Raw genomic sequence first — 18,657 nt, forward strand, 5'->3', positions numbered from 1 at the left:
CGAGATCTTTCTAGAAAGAGGATAATGTGCTTATACTTGTCTCAGTCTCACATAGTCATCTAAGGAAAACAGAAATATGGAGGTAGTTAAGAAAAGGTGCATGGGAGTATGTCATGAAGTCAACACAGAACAGCTGGAGTCGGAACACTCACTGCACACGATCTGGTTGGTGACATCTTGCAGAAGCTAAAAGCATCAATGTGTTATGAAAAGGTCCAGAGCACTACTCAGAGTCCAGTTCGCTCTGACCAACCACATTCTAATGACCTGGGTGCAAATGAGTCAAAAACACATGGACTACATTTCCTGTTGAATACACTTGGGTTTAAAAATTGAGGGGGAAGGAGCACTTGCCAAAATGCATTTCGTAATAATCACTGTAATAATGAATGGTTCGCTGAGCCGGAAACATCAATGGATCATCTGTGATGCTCATTAAACCCACGAGGCAGCAGGTTGAAATACTCAGGAAATACTTAGAAAGAGATCAAAGAGGTTCTGTCCCATTGGCGCTTGAGTTGAAATATGAATAGATTTGGGGAGGAAAAAGAAGATGTTTCCTAACTCTGGTCAGGAGCATGGCACCAAGAAACAGAAAAAAATGTTGCAAAGGTGACCACTCGCTTCTCTGGACTGATGGCAGGGTCGCATATTGGGAGACTCGATCCTGCGCCACTTCTTCCCTAGTTAGCTGCTGGACCTCAGACAAGTTCCTTCCCCTCCACAAGCCTGTCCCCTCGTCTGCAGAGTGGGGATTCTCCATACAATGTCCTCTAAGCTCCCTTGCCATCCTAACATCAGCAGGAATTTTTGGCAGAAAATAGGGACTTGAATCCTCTTAGTGTTTAGCAAGCAAATACCATGTCTAAATCAGAAAAATTGTTCGATATTTGAAGATTTGGAAGAGAAGAATATTCAAGAAGAGAAAACATTCCTATAATAGAAGATTTCTGCTTTTGCCAATTGACTACCTCACCAAGGAAAACTGGAAAACTCACTTCAGACAGGAATGCTTTAACAAGGCAGTTTTGGCCCAATCTCCTGCTGGTGTGTCAACATCAGTTTTCGCTGATGAGCTTTGACAGGAGTAGAAATACTAAAATTGAGATGCACCAAACACACACTTTAATTGAATTGCAGATGTCTGGATGAAAAAAATCGATATCCATCCAAAGCCAAATATCCTAATCAGAGGATACACTTCTGGGATAATCACCATAAATCTAAATGATTAGTATTATAATTATTATTATAACTTCATTGCTTAACCTTTTATTAGCTAAATTTTACAAATTTACCATTGAGATTTGAAGCAATAACTTCCGAGCTTTATCAGTTGCTAGATTGTTTCTGGGGTTACTTGTCTTCACATTTGCTACCCTAAATAGTTGCTCACTTGAAACTGATGGCAGAAGAGAAGTGAGAAGTTTTCTAGATACTTCCTTTTTCTCTAATACTTTCTTGATTTCATCATAGTTTACATGTTCTCTTATACCTGAATCAGTGATTATTTACCATGGATGCTGCTGTACTTAATCTTGAAGGTTTCCTCCTTGTAAAATTTTAGATGGAAAAGCTGGCATTCTGCTTTTAATTCATTCACAGAAACCCTAAAAAGTTCTCTCTCCTTTTTTCTTTTTGTGAAGAGGATTGGCCCTGAGCTAACATCTGTTCCCATTCTTCCTTCTTTGCTGAGGAAGATTGGCCCTGAGCTAACATCTGTGCCAAGCTTCCTCTATTTTATATGTGGGATGCCACCACACTATGGCTTGATGAGCAGTGTGTAGGTCCATGCCCAGGATTCAAACCGGCAAACCAAAGACCACCAAGGCAGAGCACGTGAACTTAATGACTATGCCACCAGGCTGGCGCCATAAAAAGTTCTCTTTTTTGAAAAAGTCATTGCCTAGATAAGATTAAGTCACTCAAATTTAAGTAATTTCTTTAAGGTTATTTTGTTTAATGTTAAGAATGCTAGTACACCAAATGATTCCACAAAGACTCTAATTATGATAAAAACTGAGGTCTATTATTCAGCCTTGTATTATTATTTTAACTTTTATGAGGACTTGTTGGCTAAAAAAGGATATAAAGTTCTTCCTAAACTTGTCTAGCTAATACATCCTCTTAATGTTTATACTGACAGTGAATCAATTTGCCTATTTAATTGTTTGAAAATTCTTATTTTTGTATATATAGTTAGCTTTTACAACAATCAGTAATTATTGCAATATTATACTCTTGAAATTAGTAAGTGTACACGTACTTCAAAGAAATAATAGAATTGCAACATACAAAACACATAAAGAGATTTTCACTCCAAGTTACTGCAACAATGCTGACCTATATTTAAAAATTAGTATTCAAATGCTAATAAATTTGACTAACACACAGTGTTCATATGGTTGACTTGGTCGATGATTAAAAATGATAGACGTGATTGAAACTTACCCGATCACACAATCACTGAGGCTACACAAGTTCAGGGAGGCCAGAAACAATACTGAAGGAGCATTTGGCTCCTCAGCCTTCCAACAGTGGGGGCCAAGGCCAAAGTTAAGTGGCAACTTTGGGCCAATGCCAGGCTACAGTGCATTCCTAAGGGTTTCATAAGGCTTCCCCTCCAACCCCTCCTAAAGAGAATTCCTTCCTCGGTCAATTTCAGGAATCAAGGTTAGGGCTAGAAATGAACTTTAAGATTTTATGTTTCCTTTTTCACCCCAAAGCCCCCCTAGTAAATAGTTGTATATTTCTAGTTGTGGGTCCTTCTAGTTGTGGCATGTGGGATGCCGCCTCAGCATGGCTTGATGAGCAGTACCATGTCGCCGATCAGGATCCGAACCAGCAAAACCCCAGGTCGCTGAAGTGGAGCGTGCAAACCTAACCAGTGGGCCACGGGGCTGGCCCCTGGAAACTAACTTTAAAAAAGCTGAAGAGCTTACATTTATTTACATGAGAGCATTGTGGACCCAGGTTTAGAAGGTGGAAGCACAAGGTGAGTGAGATCAGCTGCGTTTGGAGAGGAAGACAGAGAGAGAGATGTTGCAGGGAAGCAGCTGCTATAAAGATGCAACTCTGGGGAGAAAGAGATGTTTAAAGATGCTTTTTAGGAAATTTTGCCTTGCAACGGGTGGCAGAGTTTTCCATTGGCTGCCTCTTCAAAGAGACTTTCAAAAATTTTCTTTCAAGACTTTGATGTGAAATTTCCTTCTAGATGAATCACATGCCTACTATTTTTGAGAACAAGAAGGCTTAGTCTCATTCAAATGGCAAAGAAGAAAGTCAAAGTCATGCTGTGCTTGCAACAGTATTCACATTTAAATACCTCTTAATTAGAAATGACAAATGGAAATATGTTTCAAGCACATTAGAAATGTTCATTTTGACTCAGAAGTTCCACTTCAAGAAATCTAGAATAATTAGAAATGTGGGCAAAGATCTATGTGCACAGGTATTCATTATACCATTATTTGTAGGAGCAAAAACAGTGGAAATCTCCAAAAGGGAAATTGGTTCAGTAAATTACACATAATCACATGATAGAATGTTATGTATCTATTAAAATGATATTTACAGTTAATTTGGAAAAGTCTCATGAACATTTTAAGGGTTTTTTTAACAGTATAAAATATAATTTTATGACTGTGATATATTTTTACCAGTATAAAATTTATATATAACACACATGTTTCATTTGCATCTTCCTGAAAGTTCTGCAGGCTGAAACAATTTTGGCCAGGCTAATGGAATAGAAAGCGAAGCTTCAAGTACCCATTTGTCTGTTCTTTGTAGCCCTTTAGAAACAATTTCCCCAGGGAAAAGCCCGGTCCTACTTGCGAACCAGGACTTCTTCAGCTCACTTCTAAATGGAGATAGAATGGCTTCCTGAAAAGGCGGGTTAGCTTAGACCACCTAGTCTTTCCAAGAGGATTTCAACCCTACCCTCGGTATTCCACCCCGACTCCTGCAATCCCCACCAGGATCACCACCCAAACTGTCTCTTAAGACCCATGGGTCTTTCTTTATTTTATTTTATTTTTCTTTTAAAGATTGTCACCTGAGCTAACAACTGTTGCCAATCTTTTTTTTTTTTCCCCTGCTTTTTCTCCCCAAGTCCCCCTTGTACATAGTTGTATATTTTAGTTGTGGGTCCTTCTAGTTATGGCACGTGGGATGCCACCTCAGCATGGCCTGATGGGCGGTGCCATGTCCACGCCCAACATCCGAACCAGCAAAACCCTGCACCAATGAAGCAGAGCACGTGAATTAAACCACTCAGCCATGGGGCCGGGCCCCAAGACCCACGGGTCTTTATCAGTGGCTCTCACAGAGTGGTCCCTGAAGCAGCAGCAGTATCTCCTGGGGACTTAGTAGAAATGCAAATTATTGGGCCCCACCCCAGACCCTCTAAACCAAAAACTCTTGGGGTGGGCTGGTAACCTAGGTTTTAATAAGCCTTCTTGGGAATTCTGATGTAAGTTCAAGTTTAAGAACCACTGTTCCATATTTAACTCCAGGTGCTCATTAGTGGTAGACCTCACCACTATACTACCCAATACTTACCAATCCTTGGAGGAAAAACATTACTTACAAATTACAAAAAAGAACCCCATTATTTACAAACTATATTTACAAATGATTAATTACAGGATATGACGTCCACCTATCTTCCTTTAGATTGATCTATAGATTAATCAGACTGCTCAAAGATTGTACTGGTCACCCACGTAATTGCCTTTTCTGAATTCTATGTGGTCTTTATTGAGGGATGCTACAAAACAGACCACAAAATTCATCATTTGCCCCATTTGGGATGTTGCTGAAGCAGGCCTTCTCTTCTCTGTTCTGGCACTCTCCCTCTATGTGAAATGATATATTATTAATCTATTTACTTGCATATTGTCTGTCTCTTCCACTATAACGTTAAGATCCCTAACACAAAAACTTATCTTATTAACTACTATATTGCTAGCACCCAGAACAAAGCCTGGACCAGAGTAGGTACTTAATAACAATGAAATTATAAACAAACAAATAAATAACATCATTAGTTACATCACACAATGGCCAAATATTTATAAGATTACTTTTGCCAGGTCATAATATCAACAATAGCAGTATTTCTGTTGACTATTAGATCTGTTTTTAATCTTATGAACACCAAGTATTTTGTAACTGACCAGGACCCTTTGGGAATTAGTAGCCTACACACCTACAGCAAACTTTGTGGAGTGCCAGAGGCAAGGATAAAGGTTTTCATGGTTTGGAATTTTTAATCAATCCCTGGTTCCATCTTATGGTCTTACCCTTGTTTTTCTTTCTGCTGCTCCTATTTTTTTTTTATCTTTTTTTTAAATTTTTTTTTTCTGCTTTTTCTCCCCGAGTGCCCCCAGTACATAGTTGTATATCTTAGTTGTGGGTCCTTCTAGTTGTGGCATGTGGGACGCCGCCTCAGCGTGGCCTGACGAGTGGTGCCATGTGCATGCCCAGGATCTGAACCAGCGAAACCTTGGGCTGCCGAAGCGGAGTGCGCAAACTTAACCACTCGGACACGGGGCTGGCCCCAGCTGCTCCTATTTTTAACTGACGTCATGTCACAGTGTTTTGTTACTTGCAGTGTGAGCCCTTAAGTGCAGTGTTCAAATCCCAGTTCCACCCCTTACTTGCCTTGGGCAAATTGTATAACCTTTGTCCGCCTCAGTTTCCTCATCTGTAAAATGATCATAAGAGTTCCTATGTTATACGGTGAAGTGCTGAGAATAGTGCCAAGCTCTTTTTAAGTGCTGTGGTGGTGCTGGTGGTTGTGGTGGTAAAAGAAACCAATAAATAAACAGACACATAAAGAGAGTATGCTCAAGTGTTTATAGTGGTTATCGCCCCGTATGGAGTTGGGGAATTGTTATATTCTTCTTGTACTTTCTATGTTTTCAAAATCTTAAACAAAGAACGTAAAAAAAAAAGAGAGAGAGAAAAAAGAAATGACACATGGTGTCCTGGACTTTTGTAGTTGAGTTTAAAAAACATGACAAATCTCTAAAGAGCAACAAGCAGATCTGTCAGAAAAAAGCAGCTTTCTAGTTTATCCTAAGATATATGGATGAAGCGGATGATTGTGAGAGGTACAAAGAGACGTGATTCACTCTCGAAGATGACTGTGTTGGCTTATTTCCCTCAAGAATTCCTAAAATCTGAATATGGACATGTAGAAAGATGGTGATGGTCTTATATTTCCCTTATGTATTTTCCCAAACATGATAAAAGTTGTTATCTTAGGGTTTTATTGCCGTTTCTAAACTTTCAACCACTTTTTTTTATACTCAGTCTAGTTTTAAATTAAAAAATAACATGAGATAAGTAGCAAACAGTAAAAGACACAGTTGTAATAAAAGCCGCTTAAAGGACAGGGCTCGTTGCCTAGTGACAATGGGGTGCTGGATAGTCTCCGCTTGCCTCTCCAGATCCACCCTTCACCCTGCTCTGTGTCCTGGGACACTGACCTCTGTGGAGTCTATCAGTTGCTTCTTTGCCCTCTGTTTTCTGTCTGTTTTAGCCAATGGCCATCCTTGGCAAGGGATTGAAGGTCAAGAAGAGAAAGATGTTGGGGTATTTGCCCCAGGCTCCTTCCCTGTGGGGTTTTGGGTTGGCAGGGGTTGTGGTCCTCCACCAACAGCCACAGTTCCTGTCCGTCAGCCCTCTCCTGCGGCTGCAAGCTCCTTCCATGTTCCAGCAACTACTGCCTCTCATTTCTCCTCCAGGCCCAGGCAGGCACGGCTTGCTTCCAGCTGCAGCTAGCTCCAGGACATTCCGCTATAACTGGTTGACTTCCCTTCGCCCTCCCCAGACCTTCATTAAACACTCCACAATGACTATGTTTAAGTGTAAGGAGGGTCAAGACTCTCACTGATACAGAGGAAATGTGCCAGAAGAGATGCAGTGAAGGAAACCAACCAGACTTGTACATAAAACAGTTCCAAGCCTTCTAGCAGCCAGGTCAAAAAGCAGAGCATGATGGATTACATGGCTCCCCTTATCTAACAAAAGGAAGCATATGAGGTAGCAGAAGAAAGGCTTTTTTTCTTTATACTGAACTCTGGGTGGAATTTTTCACATGCATCTTTACACAATGGAACATTTCTTAGTGTTTATGCATCCCACTGTTGTCATGGTGCTCTGAATCCATGTAGGAAGAAAGTGATCAGCATCAAGATCATGTAAGAAGTGGTACCAGAGTGAGGAAGATTCAGCACCATTAGAGAATGTCACTTTGCCTAGCCAAGGTGATAATCACGCTAGTGAAGTAACAAGACCGCCAGGAACTTTGCCTTGTTCACTGTGGTATCTTCTAGAATAGTGCCACAAGGCACATAGAAGATTCTCAATAAGTAATGGTTAAATAAAACAATGAACATCTCAAACTCTTCGTAGTGTGACATTTTGGCCTGTTACACATCAAAGTTTCTAAATGCCACTTTTCCCTTAAGGAGGAAACACACTATTGTAGAATATGGTTCTCAAACTTGGCTGTACATTGGTGTTATCTGAAAAGCTGTGACAAATACTGTGGCGTGGGTCTCATGCCAAGTCATTCTGATTTCACTGGTCTGAGGTTCAGCCAGGGCATGAGTACCTTTTTTTAACAGTATCCAGATTATTCTGATGTACAGACCAAATCGAGAACATGGTTGTGCAAAACTTTGTGAAACCGGAGTCAGGAGACCTGGGTCCTGGCCTGGATCCACTAGTAACAAGCAGAGCGTTCAACTCTGCTGAGCCTCAGTTTCCCCATGTGTGAAATGAAGACAAAATGACTGCCCTGAATACCTCACGGGCTTGTTGTGTGATTTGAGCAAAATTACATCTGTAAAAGTTCCTTGTAAATTCTGAAATGCTCTACACAGATATCACCGTCATCATTAATGTGTAACATGAAATGTGTTAATATACGAACATTAGTAACACATGAACCCGCTCATAGTGTTGAATATTCTACCTCAGGTCACATTTTAAGGTCCCCACAGAAGCTTGTGTTTGATACTGAAGTCTTCATGTGATACTAGTAGAAGTCCGTAAGTAATCGTCCCCCAAGTTAAACAAGACACATCATATTCGACAACAAGACTGACAGCTCAGAGTAGAGGGAAAAAGGCGTTTTCTCGAAACTTGGTGAGCTTGTACAAAAGCCATGCCCAGAATGCGAGTTTCCATGGTCATCTGGCCACACATGAGTTCAATCTCAAGCTCAGTCATGTTGAGAAGTCCAACTGTGGCCCAGGATGAATGGGCTTGACCCCAGCGTTATTCTATTCTCCCGCAGATGTACGACCCACAGTGGTGATCATTATCTGGGTTTCTTTTAGAATCCTCCAGTCTACTGGCTCCCTTCCATTGTTTATTTATTCCCTAAATGTGTGTGATCATAGGAGATGATATTCCTTTTCCTTTCCGAAAACCCCAATAGATATTTATAAGAATTCAGTCCAAAAACATTGGTATTCCATGTTCTACAAGCAAAAGGCTGTTTAAATCTACTGGGACATTTTGAAACTTTCTTTGGACTATAACAAATAGCAGACTTGAAATGAATCATTTTTATAAAACTGTAGATTGTCTTCTATTCAGCTTGAAAAACCTGTTTTCCTTATAAAGTGTTGAATGTTTACTAGACTCCATATAATTTGTATAAAATATACCGGGATGGGGAATGGGGAGAGAAAACCCTACAGATTTTTTTCAACCTAAACTTTTCTTTAAGTTCCCTTAATCATGCAAGTCTCATGTTGGCTCATCATCACACAGCCATTTCCCAGAGCAAAAATATCTTCCTTTTAAGTATGGAAGCCTTGTCAATCAAGTCTGAGTTCCTTAGGAAAAATCATTTCTTGCTAATGCCATGATTTTAATTCAGGCAAGCGCCTTTGGCATCTTTTCAAGCTTACTCTAGGCCCAAATGTCAACTTATAAACTCATTTGTTCAGATACTGCTGGGAGATGCTGAAGGGAGCCCCAGACACATGCTGGAGATGATGTAGATTTCTACATCAAGGGGCTGTAGGATTGGGAGGATGTGGAAGGGGAGGTGTAGAAAGGTCAATTTGCCTGAAGAATTCACCTGAAAAGACTCAACTAAATATTAATTATGTAGATACAAAATAGAACAGAATCTTCATAAATTTCAAAAATACAAGCAAATGTGTTTAGAAAGTGAAGAGATCAGATATAAAGCACGATAGGGTGTGGGAAATTCAGAAAAGCATTGATACGTTTTCAAAAACATAAGCTGGAATACTTTGATTCCTTGATGGCACTTATATGCTCCAATGATTTTATATGCTCAGCTTGGCAGCTCAACAATTTGATAGCAAATTATGTGATCTTGGCATGTAAGACCATGCCCAGATAAAATTCGCTGTTTTAAAGGGCACAATTCAGCAGTTTTACTATATTCACAGAGTTCTGTAAGCATCATCACTATCTAATTACAGTCATGCATTGTTTAACGATGGGGATACGTTCTGAGAAATGCATCGTTAGGTGATTTTGTCATTGTGCAAACATCACAGCATGCACTTACACAAACCTAGATGGTATAGCCTACTACACGCCTAGGATGTATGGTACTAATCTTAGGAGACCACTTTCATGTAGGCAGTCTATCATTGACCAGATGTCATTATGTGGTGTGTGACTGTATAAGAACATTTTATCACCCCAAAAAGAAACCCAGACCCATAAGCAGTCACTCCCATTCCCTTCTTACCTCAAGCCCTGGCAACCACTCATCTACTTTCCATCTTTATGGATTTGCCTCTCTTGGACATTTGATATAAATGGAGTCATACAATGCAGTCTTTGCATTTGCGTTTTCCTTTAATTCTTTAGATGTTGTTTCCTTTACTTCTTTGAACAAATACAAATAACTGACTTAAACTCTTTGTCTAGGTAAGTCCAACATTTGGACTTCCTCAGGGACAGTTTCTACTGATTCCTTTTTCTCCTTTGTATGGGGTATACTTTCCTGTTTCTTTGCATGTCTCATAATTCTTTTGTTGGACTCTGGATATTTTAAATAATATAATGTTGCAATCCCCAAAATAAGATTCTCCTCCTCTCCAGGGTTTGTTGTTGTTGTTGTTCATTGTTGTTGTTGTTAATATTTGTTTGCTGAGTTACTCTCCTGACTTTCTGTAAAATCTATATTCTTTTTTACTTGTAGCTACTGAAGTACCTTCTCGGTTAGTTTAGTGGTCAACTAATTATTGGACAGAGATTTCCTTAGATGTCTTGAACCAATAAATTTCCCACTCTTTTCAGAGTTCTGTACGTATGTTGTGACATGACTCCAATACTGTGGCATCTACAATTCTGCCTTAGCCTTTACTGCTTGCTTATACAGAGCCTCAAGGTCAGCCAGAGGCTAGAGATTAGAGCCTTCTCTTTCCTGGTCATGGACATGTGTGTGGCCTTCTAGACTCCCACTAATATGTTGGAGCTTTTCAAAGTCCCCTATTGACCTCTCATTCTTCAGATTTTCCCTTTGGAAATCCCCAGCTGGTATCAGTGTCTCTGGCAGTTGTGATGCTAAACAATTGCCATTGATTATTTTCAACAAACATCCTGGGGAGAGGGGTTTCCCAGTGTGCAAGGTCTGAGTTAAGTTGAATAAAGACAAGCTCTATAAATGAGGTTTTCAGGGAGCTGCCAGACAGGTCAAATCATGATAAATCTCTGGACATGGAGTTTTGGGGGAGCTCCAAACCTGTCTGCCCTTTTCAGGGACTGCAAAGCTGTTAGATGCTGTGGTTGCAAGGCTGCTTGTATTCAAGACTACTATGGAGCCAGGGACAGGGAGATGAGAATAGGGATAGTTAAAATGTCACAAAGCATGCTGTCCTTATCAAGATTCAGCCATTTTTCTCGAATAAACACTCCATAGATTTGTGAAAACTTTTGATTAATTTCCAAAAAAGTTAATTTTGAAAATTCTTGCCATTGTTTGTTGCTCCTTTTGAGGAGTGGATTTTCATAGGTCCTTATTCCACCATCCTGGAAGTATTTCTTTCTTCCATTTAATATATCTCAAGTGTCATTGATTGAGATAGTCCTGGTTTGGGATCACAGCTCTAACATTAGGCAGCTGTGTGACCTCAGTACTTAGCCTTCCTAAGCTAAGTGGTTTCTACTTCAGAAGATTCTGTGAAGATTATCTTGGAAAATAAATGTAAAGGGTGAAACAACAACCATATCTGTTACAGTCTGTCATTTGTATCACTCAGATCCACTCATACCCCATGAGTCTACTCTCTTATGCTTCAAGGTGGTAGCTAGCCACAATCTCTAAAAAGAGAAAAATACTAAAATTGGGAAAGCTTACAGAATAAGCTGCAGTTCCTGTTTTCACAGCTGGATCTGATGTCATAATTGAAATCCATCACACCCTTCCCCCTTTCTATCCATTCTAGATTCCTCTCACTCTAAGCCTAGGCAGTTTTCGCAGTAGGATGATCCAGACCTTCATCCCTGAGGTGTTTGAGCCCTGGTTACCTTGTCCTTGTAAGGCTGTGATTGCTACAATTAGCTGCTCATAGTTATCACTGGACAGGGAAGGATCAAGACTTATCCTCCATGCTGCCACCTCCATCATAGTGAATTCACCGACACTGTACACTTTCATGCCTCCACTATGAAGAAACAACCTTAACATCTCACAGGTTGGCTCCCTCCAACAGTAAAGTAACTCCTTCTTTGCCTGCTGGCTTACTATCATCAGGATCACAAAATGACGAGGCAATAGTTGTAAATTTATGTTGAGTGGAATTCTTATATCTCTTGGTGGAAGCATTCCCAACCCCCTCCTAGCGATTATAATCCTGCAGAACCTCAAATTGCCGAGATGGAAGTAAAAATCCCCAAAGCAGGTGACTGGGAGTGCTGGTGACTCTGCCACCTCTTGGTTCCCAGCATATGTCTTCCAGCTCTTGGGGACACAGAATCGTGAAAGGCCATTTGTTCCATTACATATAGACTGCATTTGGGAAGACAGTGCCCCAATGCCACAGTGCATTGTCCTCTAGCTGTGGCCTTAGCTGAGCCTTTGAGACACCATTTCAAAGTTCTATCAGGACAATCAAGAGATTCTGCATGATGGTGCTATATGGTAGAAGCAGTGAATTCCATGGTAATGTGACCATTATTAAACTTACTTCACCATAAAATAGTCCCTTTGGTCTGAGGGATGTTATGTAGATCCCACGTTGGTAACTCAGACACTCTGTAAGTCCTTGGGAAGAGGCCCTGGAAATAAAGAGGGAAAACCTATATCCGGATAATTGGGTTCTGCACCCAGTTTCCCATGTACTTGCAGGGGGAGGGTCTTCCCCCTAAACCACCAAGCAATTCATGCACACAAGCAGGGTGTCCAAGAATTCAACTCAATTCTGACACCATCCACCTGGAGATAGCATCAGATCCCACAAGTCAAACGCTCAGTCCTACGATACTGCCCCCTCTCCCTACTTCAGATGCCCATCGTAAGTCCACATTATGCCTCTGTGCCTCTAACCAACTGGCCACAGATAGAGGCTCCAATGACCCTCCCTCCTGGGGTTCAGTCAATTTGTTAGAGCATCTCACAGAACCCAGAGGAACATTCTACTCTCTAGACCACTGTTTTATTATAAAACGATGTGACTCAGGACTAGCCAGATGGAAGACATGCCCAGGGCAAGAAATGGAGAAAGAGCGTTGAGCTTCAATGCCCTCTCCAGGTGTGCCACTCCCCAAGCATCTTCACATGTTCATCAATCCAGAAACTCTCCAAACCCAGTCCTTTTGGGTTTTTACGGAGGCTTAATTACATAGGCATGATTGATTAAATCATTGGCCATTGGCGATCAGTTTAACCTCCAGCCCCTCTCGCCGCCCCATAGGTCAGGGGGGACTGAAAGTTCCAACTCTCGAATCACATAGGTGGCTCCCCAGCAACAATCCTTAGGTCTAAAAGTCACCTGATTAATGTAACAAAAGACACCCATGTTGATCTCATCACTTAAGAAATTCCAAGGGTTTACCAGCTCTGTGCCAGAAACAAGGACGAAAACCAAACACATGTTTTTTATTATAAATCACAATAACACACCAGAATCAGTATAAATTCCAATAATTTTTAATCACTGCCCCTTCCAGAGTGGAAAAGGTCTGTTACAATCAACTTGACATCAAATGTTTGGTTGGTTTCCTCAGAGACCTCAGTATCAGCCTTGGCTACTAAGAAGTCAGATACCCATCAGTGGTAGTAACTATATAAGATTTGGTGAAAATGAACTCATGCTATTGAGCACACGCATAGCCCCATCCCTGCCACCATGGCTACCTCACGGTACTGGAGGAAGCCCTCAGACAGAAAGCAGAGAGGGTTTGTGCTTGAGGTAGGTGGCTGTCAATATGCTAGGAACTAGTCCACTGTAGCTGAAGGTGAACTCAGAGGTGGGCCAAGGGTGTATGAGGTTAGCCATCAGGAGCAGCTGCTATACTTGCACCTGAAGATGCATAGCTAAGGGCCACCCTCCCCAGGACCATTCGTCTGTTTAGGGTTCCCCCTTCTTCTTTGCATTGTTCCTTTTCAGGGAATCCCAGTGTATACTTACATTTTAGAGACAGTTTTCTCTCAGAGAAGTCTCTCTCTCTATATATATATGTATGTATATTTTTTAGAAGAAAGGATAAATATATCTGTAATTATATACGTGTGTGTGTTGAAAATAAAGACATTATAATATTAAAAATGACTATAGATACATGATCAGAGTATAGGTGACTTTTTTCTTGTTTTTATTTTTGGATACTTTTATCATTTTCAACCATAAAATATATTGTTTCTATAATCAAAAGTTACTTTAAAAATCTTGAAGAATTCACCCTTGCATTTCAGATATAAATTTTGGACCCTTTTGTCTACAGTTTCTGCAATCTTTTCAGTTGCTTGAAAAAGAGGGATTGGTTGCCATAAAACAGAGTTTTTCAAGTGGACATGAGAAGTGAGGGAAGAGTCACTGACCATTCAGTCATGCCGGAAGACAAACGCTAGGTCACAATATTCAACACAGTCTGATACCATGTTGTTTCTTCGAGAGTGCCTTTCAGACTGAAGAGAGACATACTGTAATTGCATGAATTGAGTATTTACTGTGAATAAATCTGGGAGGTCCCGTGAGTTAGAAATGTAATTACTCTAAAACTTTTGCAGGAAAAGACTGTCCTTCCAAAGGAACTGAAAGGAGGCCTAGTCTTTTTGTTCCACTTCATTTTTAATCAAATCTAAGCATGCTTTCAGTTCTTGAATGAAAAGAGGTAGACAGCCTGAGGCAGGTTGTCAGCTGCCCTTCTCAAGTACCTGTCTCCTTTGCTTATCTTCCTGAGGGCTTTCTCCAGCACCTTGAGAGAATTTGTTCAGCCTGTCTACAGGACGACTACAAATGCCAGGGATGTTGCACACTCGGGAGTAGCTCTCAACCCGTGAGGGACAGAAGTCAGTGGATAAATACCACAGCTTCCTTGTCTCTGATGGAGGTCCATTCAGGAGCATATTCCACATATTTCTCAAAAGGTCCTTAGGGAGTTTGAACTCAGTTGCCCACAGTGGTCAATCCCTCCTCACTGCACTCTGTATTAGGTTTGACCCCTTCTCTGCTTCACTTTCCCTACTTCCTTACTTGTGTTCCTTGGGACAACCTTCCCAAATAACCTATTTGCACTCCAGTCCTTGCTTCTGGGTCTGCCATTGGGAAAACTAAAATTAAGACAGTATTTTAAAAGTTGAAAACAAAAGCACCAACAGGGAGTGAAAGAGAAAGAGACACTACTCAGGAAGTATAGGTGGGCAGTGCAGAGACCACAGGCACATCCTCACCCAAGGTTCGTGTCAAGGACTGGAAAGAGAGACAACAGGAAAACAGAGGGGCACAAGATTCCAAGTGGACATCCTCTGCATGTGGCTTAGGCAGGACACCCTCACCCTAGTTAAGTTAGAAGAGAATTGATGGGAAGAATTCCAGGAAATCTCATCAAAGGGAAGTACATGAATATGGCAGGCCTCAGGGGATGTGGAGAGTCTTCATTTATTCATCCATTCATTCACTCAATAAGTATTTATTGATGGCCTACTCCCTACTGTGAGCTGGACATCATTCTAGGCAGTGGGGATACAGATAGAACAAAATAGAAAAAACTCTGCCTTCATAAAGCTCAAATTCTAGCAGGGGAAGACAGACAATAAACACAACTAAACATATAATATGTCAGAGCTGATAAGTGCTATAGTGAAAAATAAAGGATGATAAAAAGAATCATGGGATTTGTTTTGCTTTGTTTCTGTTTTGTTTTGTTTTAACATTAAGGGATCTATTGAGGATTTCATTCTGAACCTCTTGGTCTCAAGTTCCTGTGCCTGACGTGCAATCACGGAGACGCCAGTGGCTTGGAGATAGAGAAAGATTTATTCAAACTGGCCAAAACAGAAGGCAGGAGGATAGGTTCTCTCAAATCTGCCTGAATGAAAGAAGAAAGCAGGGGGTCTTTATAGAGCTAAGGGGCTTGGGAGGAGGAGTTTCGGAGAAACAAAGGGGAAATCAATGTTTCTATCAGCTCAGATAAGCCCTTGGGCAACCAGACTTCCCAGGTCAACAGCAGCTGGAGGCTGGTTATCTGGTAATTGTAACTTCCTTAAAGGCATTCTTTTTCTTCTTCAAAACAATCTCGTAAGTCCTTGTGACCCTTGAGCCACCCCTCAGGTTAAACAAGAAAATAGTAAATTAACAAGATTAACTTCTATTCTTCTGTGTCTGTGTTGGGAACATGGCCTAAGGGTAATCATGTCCTTATTGAATATTTACAGTAGCCCTCAGGAACCTGGCTTCAGATTCTCTGATAAGGTGATGTTTGGACAGAGATCTGAGTGAATAAAGAAGCAAACCATGTAGCTTTCTAGGGGAAGATCAGGAAAAGGGATGGTGAGGGCCAAGCCCCACAACCACAATCCTCCAATTAGAGAAGGAGCAAGCTTGATGAGCATTAGTTTTCTATTGCTGACATAACAAATGACCACGAACTCAGTGGCTTTGAAAAATAGAAATTTATTATTTGCCATTCTGGAGGTCAGAAATCTAACATGAGTTTCACTGAGCTAAAATCGCGTTGTCAGCAGAGCTGTGTTCCTTTCTGGGGGTTCTAGGGAAGCATCCATTTCCTTGCCTTTTAAGCTTCTAAAGGCCACCTGCTTTTCTTACCTGATGACCGCCTTCCTCCATCTTCAAAGCCAGCAATGCTGCATCCCTTTGAACTTTCTTTTGTCCTCACATCTCTCTCTGACACAGTCCCAGGAAAGGTTCTCTGATTTTAAGGACTTACGTGATTAGATTAGGCCCACCCAGGCAGTCTAGGATAATTCCACAAAATTCTGGATCTTAATCACATTTGCAAAGTCTCTTTTGCAAAAGTAATGGGTATTCACAGGTTCTGGAGTTTAGGGCATGGACATCCTTGGGGTCATTTTTCTGCCTATCACAGAGAGTTTAGAAGAAGGATGTGGGTAGGCTCAGGGTCTTTGCTGACATAACTAATGATCTTGAGATGAGATCATCCCGGAGTATCTGGGTGGGCTCTGAATCCAAGTGTTCTTATTAGAGTGAGGCACAGAGAATTCTGACACAAAGAGGAGAAGCTGATGTGAAGACAGAGGCAGAGATTAGAGTGATACAGCCACAAGCCAAGGAAGCTGCAAGAGGCAAGGAAGGAGTCTGCCCCAGAGCCTTCAGAGGGAGTATGGCTCTGCCAACATCTTAATTGTGGACTTCTGGCCTCTGGAACTGTGAGAGAATAAATTTCTGTTGCTTTAAGCCACCTGGTTTGTGTTAATTTGTTATAGCAGCCGTAGGAAACCAATATAAAAGTACATCTAATGTACTGGATTTTCTCACTTTCTAAAAGAAGGCAGAAATCCAAAATTTTTTTACATGGGCAATCTCCTTATTTTTAAATGTTGAAATTTTTTTAAATGTTAAAACACTGAGCCATCCAAACAAAACACACCTGGAGGTCAATTCTAAGTCACTGGTGCCAGTCTGCCAACTTTCTGCTAAATATTCACAAAGCCTTCCCAGTGCTTAACCACTCATTAGTCAACTTCAACTTCAACGCACATCCAAAAATCAGATTTTTTTTTTTCTTTATGAGGCTTGTTCTGGAAATAGGCTAGACTGCTTTCTGAAATCACAAGGTAGGAAACAAAAATAATCTTGTTCTTGACATCCATCATTATTTAACATTAAAAGTGAGAAGCATTTCAGATCCCTTGTTTGATAGACTTTGGTATATAAAAACATCGATTAGTTTTTTGAACTTGACATTTGTTTTTCAACCCAAATCTTTGTCACAGAGATGGTTGCTAAATTTGGCCCATTCGGACATCCACCCTCATTAGAGTTTCACCAGCAAACACTGGCTTGAAGGCCAATGGCTCTGTCAGAAGAAATCAGCTGTGAGCCCATCTCAGCCACCTCCTCTTGGCATTCCCACAGAGTCTTGAATAATTGCTGTTAGATTCATTTCTCTAAGTAGTTTTAATTTGCTTTCTCCTCATGAGCATTTTTAGATTTCTAAGTCTTTTTGCCTGGATTCCAGGGTATTTTTTAAGAGGAAATAACAACTAAGCTTCCCCATATTTGGGCTAGGACTGGCTAGCAGGAGACCTGGGCTTCATTCCCAGTTTGCCACTAAACAGCTGCACGACCTTGGCCAACTCTCTTCACCTCTCTAGGCCTCAATTTCCTGTAGCTGATCTCTGAATTTCCTTTCAGCTTTAAAAATTATTTTGACAGTGCAATTTAATTATGCAACAAAATCTCAAATCTAGTCCATCTCTCTTCAGACTTACCCAAGGGTAGGAAAGGCAAGATGCATATTTTCATTCATTCACCAACCATTCGTTGGGCTTCTACCACATGCCAGATACTCTGCTAAGTGCTAGGGCACAAACTTGAAGATAACACGCACCCTGCTTCAGAGATCTTGCAGTCTATTGGGAGCTCGGAATGCAGAAAATAACAAAGAAATCAGCAAATATGATATAGGGTTATGTTAGAGAGATGCACAGAGCTCAAGGGAAGCCTAGGAAAGGCCATGCAACTCATATAGGAAGAGTCAGGAGGGTCCCTGGAGGAGGTGATGCGTAAACTGAATTTGCAGAACCAGCAGAGATTAGAAGAGAAGAGAAACATCGGCTCATGCAAAAACATAAAGGAATAAACTAGCCGAGCAAGTGCGTGGGACTCAGAGAAGAGCCAATAATTTTTATCTGAATGAATAAAATGGGACAACAGCAACAGCAACTAAACTGCATTTTAATCCATTTTTTCATGGAACGTTATTCTCTAGATGTTGCTAAATCGATGGAAGCTAACAGCACTACCACTATATGAAATCTGGGTAACGTTCACTGTCACAGTGGCTCACAATGGAGAATTTTTCTTTTCCAGACACTCATTTATGAAACTTCAAGGTTCTTGGATGTGGATAGATTCCCAACCATATCCAACCTCTTAAACTTTTGCTGCTTCATGACTCTATCACCCCAGTGTGGAAAATATTCACAGCACACAAACAGGA

The 18,657-nt window shown here is 40.9% G+C and overlaps 1 long non-coding RNA gene across 2 annotated transcripts in view; it reads right to left on the bottom strand.

The window, feature by feature from the left end:
• The window catches only part of LOC139082588 (uncharacterized), a 35,068-nt gene extending 23,654 nt beyond the window's left edge, over positions 1 to 11,414 (bottom strand). For both annotated transcript variants that reach the window (XR_011538744.1, XR_011538745.1), the window contains exon 1: positions 11,372 to 11,414. This is a non-coding gene — a long non-coding RNA (uncharacterized lncRNA). The remainder of the gene's footprint in view (positions 1 to 11,371) is intronic.
• Between the last annotated feature and the right edge of the window lie 7,243 nt (positions 11,415 to 18,657).

The sequence above is a fragment of the Equus przewalskii genome, chromosome 3 (genome assembly GCF_037783145.1).
Source record: "Equus przewalskii isolate Varuska chromosome 3, EquPr2, whole genome shotgun sequence".
NCBI classification, from domain to species: domain Eukaryota; kingdom Metazoa; phylum Chordata; class Mammalia; order Perissodactyla; family Equidae; genus Equus; species Equus przewalskii.